This window comes from Palaemon carinicauda, chromosome 22, assembly GCF_036898095.1.
Source record: "Palaemon carinicauda isolate YSFRI2023 chromosome 22, ASM3689809v2, whole genome shotgun sequence".
NCBI classification, from domain to species: Eukaryota; Metazoa; Arthropoda; class Malacostraca; order Decapoda; family Palaemonidae; genus Palaemon; species Palaemon carinicauda.
Genome location: NC_090746.1, coordinates 71627910 through 71635409, shown reverse-complemented (window position 1 = coordinate 71635409; position 7500 = coordinate 71627910).

Sequence of the window (7500 nt, the reverse complement as noted above, 5' to 3'; positions counted from 1 at the left end):
TATATATATATATATATATATTATTAAATGCTAAGCTACAACCATAGTTGGAAAGGCAGGACGCTATAAGACCAGGGGCTCCAACAGGGAAAATAGCCCAGTGAGGAAAGGAAACAAGGAAAAATAAAATATTTTAAGAATAGGAGCAACATTAAAATAAACATTTCTTATATAAACAATAAAAACTTCAACAAAACAAGAGGAAGAGAAACTAGATAGAAAAGTGTGCCCGAGTGTACCCTTAAGCAAGAGAACTCTAACCTAAGACAGCACTACCCAAGACTAGAGAACAATGGTTTGATTTTGGAGTGTCTTTCTCCAAGAAGAGCTGCTTACCATAGCTAAAGAGTCTCTTCTACCCTTATCAAGAAGAAAGTAGCCACTGAACAATTACATTGCCGTAGTTAACCCCTTGGGTGAAGAAGAAGTGCTTGGTAAACTCAGTGTTGTCAGGTGTATGAGGACAGAGGAGAATCTGTAAAGAATAAGCCAGACTATTCGGTGTCTGTGTAGGCAAAGGGAAAGAACCGTAACCAGAGAGAAGGATCCAATATAGTACTGTCTGGCCAGTCAAAGGACCCCATAACTCTTTAGCGGTAGTATCTCAACGGGCGGCTGGTGCTCTGACCAACCTACTACCTCCATATATATATATATATATATAAAGTATATATATATATATATATATATATATATATATATATATATATATATATATTAGAATTAAACCTATTTTCATCTTGCAACAAATTCAATCTTATTCCATATTAGAAAATATTCGGGACTCAACTACGAGATCTAGGTTCGTGCCACCCAAGGTTGGTTTGATTTAAATAAAATTATTTAAATCAAGTGATTTAAATCCATTCAAATCAGAGTACAAAAATCATAATTTAAATCAAAAGGAAATAAACTTTATTGAAAATAATTCAAATGTTTTATCAATTACCAAAAATGAAATATCTCATCATTGAATTCTACATATATAAATATAATGCAGTAAACACACGCACACACATATATATATATTATATATATAATATATATATATATATATATATATATATATATATATATATATATATATATATATATATATATATATATATAGATAGATAAATAGATATATAAATGAAGAAGGAAAAAATGTTACGTTGCAGAAGGAAAGTATCAAGTGATTTAACTATTGGATTAGGAGTAAAAAATCATGATTTAAATCAAAACAAAATATACTGTACTCAAAATAATCTAAGTGTTTTATCAACTTCCATAAGTAAAAATTTAATTATATATATATACACACGATGTACAGTATTCATTATATATATATATATATATATATATATATATATATATATATATATATATATATATATATATACACATACATACATACATAAAGAAGACGGAAGAAATATGTAGTTGTATGGGGAAAGTATGGGGAAATAAATCTTAGTCCTGCAATGATCCTGTTCTAGTCCTGTAGCAAGTCAGGCACCAGCAAATCATTGCCATCTCTTTCAAGAAGAATATTCAAAAGCATAAAACACGACCAAGGATGGTCTTTTTGTTGATCATCTTATCATATCCTCCTACCCCTATTGACGCAAAGGGTCTCGGCTAGATTTCGCCAGTCATCTCTATCTTGAGCTTTTAATTCAATACTCCTCCATATATTATCTCCGGTAATAGTTTACATCACCACGCTCTTCATTTACTCCAAAATAATGAAATCCTACAGTTCTCATCTTCTTGCACAGTAATTAGGTGGTTATTTAAATTCTGGGAAAGCAAAAAATAGTAATACATGTTGCACAGGGGTAGGGGGGGGAGAGGTTTGTGGAGGAGGCACTATACAACCTGGAACCGACATCGTAAACATAGTCAACCAAAGAGAAGGTCGTGACATCAGCGTACATTTGGTATAGATTCAAAATATTTACTAAATTAGAAATTGAGTAATTACTCAAAAGTGTCACTATTTGTGAATGGTATATTTTACATGGTAAATACTTGACAATAAATGTTCTATTTATTTACTTTAAAGAAACTTTTTATGAGAATGACTATTTTTACAGCGTATGTTTTCATTGGCGGGAAATTGAAACTGAGAATGTCAGATCGTAAGATGGCGCTGTCAGCGATCGAGCCCTTGAAATACGAATGTGGCTGTGTGAATAGTATTTTTGTGTTAAGAGGTAATTTGAAGGAGATAAATTTATAAATAAAGAACACAAATGTGGCCGTTGTGATAATAAGTGACAACTTGACAGTAAAAGGTGGGTTTGGCAGTGACAGAAAAAAGCTGCCATTGGAAAACAGAGTGCCAAGAAGTGCAATTGTTCTGTAGCAGTGTTTAAAGGGGGTTGGCTGTCCCAGGCCAAGGTGAAGGTTGGAGATAATTTATTTTTTAGTGGAGTCTATCTAGACAAAATATTCACTTACGAATTCATCCGCCGGGAAATAGGGCGGACTAATAAAACCATTGGTGACTGGTCTAATTTTATCAGGGAGGTCCTTGGAAATTACTGTGAAGTGGTGAGGAAGCCTATTGGTGGCCCGGGTTTAACAGTGGAAATTGCCGAAAGCAAATTTGGGAAAAGGAAGTACAATAAAGGCCGAACAGTGGATGGCCAGTGGGTCTTTGGTGGTATTTGCAGGGAGACCCGTGAATTTTTTTGCGGATCCAGTGGTAACTCGGGACCGGGAAACATTGTTGGCAATAATTAAGAAGTACGTGTTGCCAGGTACCACCATTATATCAGATTGCTGGAAAGCCTACGATTGTTTGGGAACTGAAGGCTTCGATTACCAAACAGTGAATCATACTTATGACTTTGTGGACCCAGAAACTGGTGCCCACACCAATACAATTGAGAGGCAGTGGCGCAGTTATAAGAAGTGGGTGCCAAAATTCGGCTGGAAGAAGTACCATTTCAGAGGGGATCTGGCACGATTTTATTTTTTGTCAAGGTGGAAGAGCCTAGTAGACCGTTACCACCATTTCCTGCTTGCAATGGCAGCTTTATACCCTCCCACAAACTAGGTATGATAATTTAAGATAATTTAATATAGTAGTATAGTAAATGAAATATTAAAAAGTAGTATAGCAGCAGTGGGTCTAAGGCAGGCATCATTACGCAGGGGTCAATAGATGGCGTTACTGTAGCAAACGTATTCTTGGAAAAATAGTCATTCTCAAAATAGTTTCTTTAAAAAATGCACTTTAATAAGATTTATCATCAAATATTTACCAAATATAAAATATATTTGGTAAATATATATACACTTTTGAGTAATTGATCCATTTTTAATTTAGTATATATTTTCAATATATACCAAATGTACTCTGTCGGGACCATAGTGCCACCGTGCCAGTAGTTCAGCGTCTCTCGTTAAAGCTGGATGGGTAGATTATACGAATTATGGTGCACCATTCTGGATTTAATAGGGCCCAGGAATCAGTGGCCTCGTGATATTCCAGGCTATTTTTGGAAAACTGGCACATTGAAAAACAAAGAACGTTTCAAAATCTCAGTGTTTTCATTTGTAAACAGGCTACCGCAGCACCTACAACTTGAATGGTGTGCTATTAGACAACTTTTGAGAGACCAGGCCGCCTGGAATCATATAAATTATCTATGGGATAAATTCGAAAAAACTAGTGATTATGACCGGGTTTACTGGAATTGGAATGCAGCCATGGGCGTTGATCAATATATTGGTGGTGATATCCATTATTATTAACAAGGTAAGTTCGTTGTGATATTCTATCAAACGGGCTACTAGGACGCCCGAGGAAACCCCCCCCCCCTCCCCCGCTACCAACCAACTCCCTCCCCCTCCCCCCTCCCATGTGCAACATATATTGCTATTTTTTGCTTTCCCAGAATTTAAATAACCACCTAATTACTGTGCAAGAAGATGAGAACTGTAGGATTGCATTATTTTGGAGTAAATGGAGAGCGTGGTGTTGTAAACTATTACCTTATCTCCTACTTCACACTTCATAGTTCTCAGCCTAGTAGACCTTGGTCTTCCAACTATTCAAGTGCCATGTGGAGCCCAGTTAGACGTTTGGTGAACTAAACTATCTCAGGGAGTGCGAAGAGCAGCACTCACCATGATCTCATCCACATATGGCACTCAAGTGATCTCTCATAGTTTCATTTCTAATCCTGTCCTGCAATTTAACTCCCAATATCCTTCTGGGGGCTTTGTTCTCAAATCTACTAAATCTATTGGAGATTGTTTCATTGTTCTACCACGACTCATGTCCATACAGTAACATTGATCTCACTAAACTTAACTCATTAAACTCATTAATCCTTTCTCCTTCCAATGATATATCTTCCACTGCATATTCCGTTCTCAGATGATGAGATATTTCATGCATTCTGGTAAGCAAGCATTGTAAATCCTGTGGTGTTTTGCTAATAAGGACAGCGTCATCAGCATACTGTAGGTCAGCTAATTTCCTATTACAAATCCAGTCCAATCCTTCTCTACCATCCCCAACTGTTCTATGAATTACAAAATCCATGAGGAGGATAAACAACATAGATGACAACACAATCCCTTGGAGTACTCCGCTGTTCACAGGAAATTCGTTTGATAGGACTCCATTAACATTAACTTTGCATTTGCTATGCTCATGAACAGACTTAATCAAATTTCCATATTTAAGAGGAATTCCATAATAACGCAGGACTCTCCATAAAACTATCCTGTGTAGACTGTCAAAGGCTTTTTCATTGTCCACAAGTGCCATCAAAAGTGGATTTCTATGTTCTATGTATTGCTAATGAAAATTTGGTCAGTACAACTTCTACCTTTTTCTGAATCCTGCTTGTTTATCTCTCAGCTTTTCATCAATATTTCTCTCTAGTCTTTTTAGAATGCGCATACTAAATATTTCATGACAAATGACGTAAGTGTGACGCTCCTGTAATTATTGCAATCAGTCAGGTCTCTTTTTTTTTTCATTTTCTATTTTCACCAATACTCCTAACTCCCAACCATCTTGTTTTGCCTTTTCATGCTAAATTCTACAAAATAACCTTGTAAGTATTCTGGGGGTCACTTTATTTTCAGCCAGTATCATCTCAGCAGTTATTCTATCGTAACCAGGGGCTTTCCATCTCCTGCGTGTTTTTATAATAGATTCAACTTCAGACTGACTGAATTCATTCATGGGCACATCAGGATTTTCATCAGCTTCAGGTATATTAATTCAATTATTCCCTACGTCTATTCATGACCTCACTAAAGTGTTCCATACAAAGATGCCTTTTCTCACCATCTGTTCTTATAACAGACCCATCTCTCTTTTTGATAGGCATGTGCTTCTTTTTCTTTACCCCCACAGTGATTTCATAAATAATTCTATGAGCAATTCTTACACCATAGCCATTCCCTAAATTCATAAGTATGTGAGCTTCATTTGCTTTCCTGTCTAAATACTCCCTCCGGTCATTCCTGGTTTTTCTTTTGATCTTACAATCAATACTGGAATACTTAGCATGCTCTACCTTGTAATTTTCATTACTTCCTCAAAATGTTTAACGATCAATTTCTGTCTTTGTCTCCCTTTTGTAGTATCCCACGTATCATTTGATATCCATGGCTTTCTCTTTGTAATTGCATGTCCCAAAATTTCACTACTAACTGACTGATATCTGTTCTTAACATCAGAGCACTCTTCATTAATTGTCTGCTATTCGTCTTATAAAGTCTCTAAGACTGCAAATCAATTTCTACATTCAATTGAAAATTTTTCTCTGTGCTCATCTTCCACTAGCTTGGTTGTATCAAAACTAGGTATTCTATCTACCTTTCTGTTGGCTGCTTTCAGTTTTAATTTCAGTGTGGAATTGAGAAGCTGGTGATCACTACCAACATCTGCACCTCTACAGCTTCTTACATTTCTCAGAGTCCTCCTTCTCTCTTTATTAATGGCTATGTGATCTAACTGATCTTTGTAATTGCCACATGGTGACATCCATGTACATTTTTGAATGTCCTTATGCTGGAAAGGGTACCGCCAATGACATGATTGTTTGATGAACAGAAACTTATAAAACGTCCCCCATTTTCATTTGCAACTTCGCCAAGATCCTCAACCCCCATCACAGTCTCTATCCATTGATTATTCCTTTCAACTTCAGCATTGAAGTAACCAATCACGGTTTTCATGTGTCTCTCTGAGATCTCATATATTACACTCTGTAGTTCTTCACAGTATTCATCATTTTTTGGTGCATAGCAAACTATACTATTCATATTGCACTGCTTTGAATTAAACGTGATAGCATTCATCATTTGTTGGTGCATAGCAAACTATACTATTCATATTGCACTGCTTTGAATTAAACTTGATTTAAACTTTGTTGATAAAAACAAATAATTCAGTTATCGAAGTTTAATAAGCTTAATCTTTTTAATGCAAAGTAACAGAAGTATAATTTGTTATTAATAAAATCCAAAATTAACAGATAGAAAAGTTGGCACATTTCTTCAGCAAGCATCAGACAGGGATGCAGTGTTAATAGATTCACTTTTCCCATACTACATCCATCTTGGGTAATGTTTATCAAACTAAGGTTTCAATTAACACTAATCAAGTTTAACACCAGAAAATGACCTCATAAGACCGAAACAAATGATTAGCAGCAGCAAATAAGTATTAATTTAAAAAAAAAAAATAGAAATAAAAATAGAACCTGATTTAAATAAAAATAATCGGATTTAAATCAAATTGATTTATTTTTAAAATCATGATTTTTTCAACCCTGTTGCCATCACACAAATAAAAAAAATCACAAAATAGAGATTGATATTTTTAGCCCATCGAATCTGATGAATATTCACGATTGCTAAGATCTTCCCTTTAATGATACATTGGCATATGGCCCCTATATTAATATCATTTCACATATCACAGTCAATGTTTAGTTCATCATAAGATAAGGACTCTCTGTCTGTCTGTCTGTCTGTCTGTCTGTCTGTCTGTCTGTCTGTCTGTCTGTCTGTCTGTCTGTCTCTCTCTCTCTCTCTCTCTCTCTCTCTCTCTCTCTCTCTCTTACTTCATTTCCTTCACCACCATTCCTAAACATCAGGAACTTTACTGCGAGGCACACACCCCCCAGGAGTGACAAAGCCCTCATTTGTATTTCCATCTGGGAACTCTCCGCGTATCCACACATCCCCTGAGAACATTACCAGGAAAATGGGATGAGGAAGGAAGCAATGAAAAGAAGAATAAAAAAGGGAGACTGCAATCAAGGAAGAAAAACTACATCTGCAGGCACTGTAGACAAGTTGGAATGGAGAGAGGGAAAGAGGACGCAAGGGAAAAAAAAAAAAAGAGAAATTCAGGAAGAAGGAAATGAAGGAGATGGAGATGAGATGACAAGGTTGAGAGGAGGAGGAGGAGGTAAGGAAAGGAGGAGGAGGAGGAGAAGGAATAATATGATAAGAATGGAAATAGACTAGTGCAGT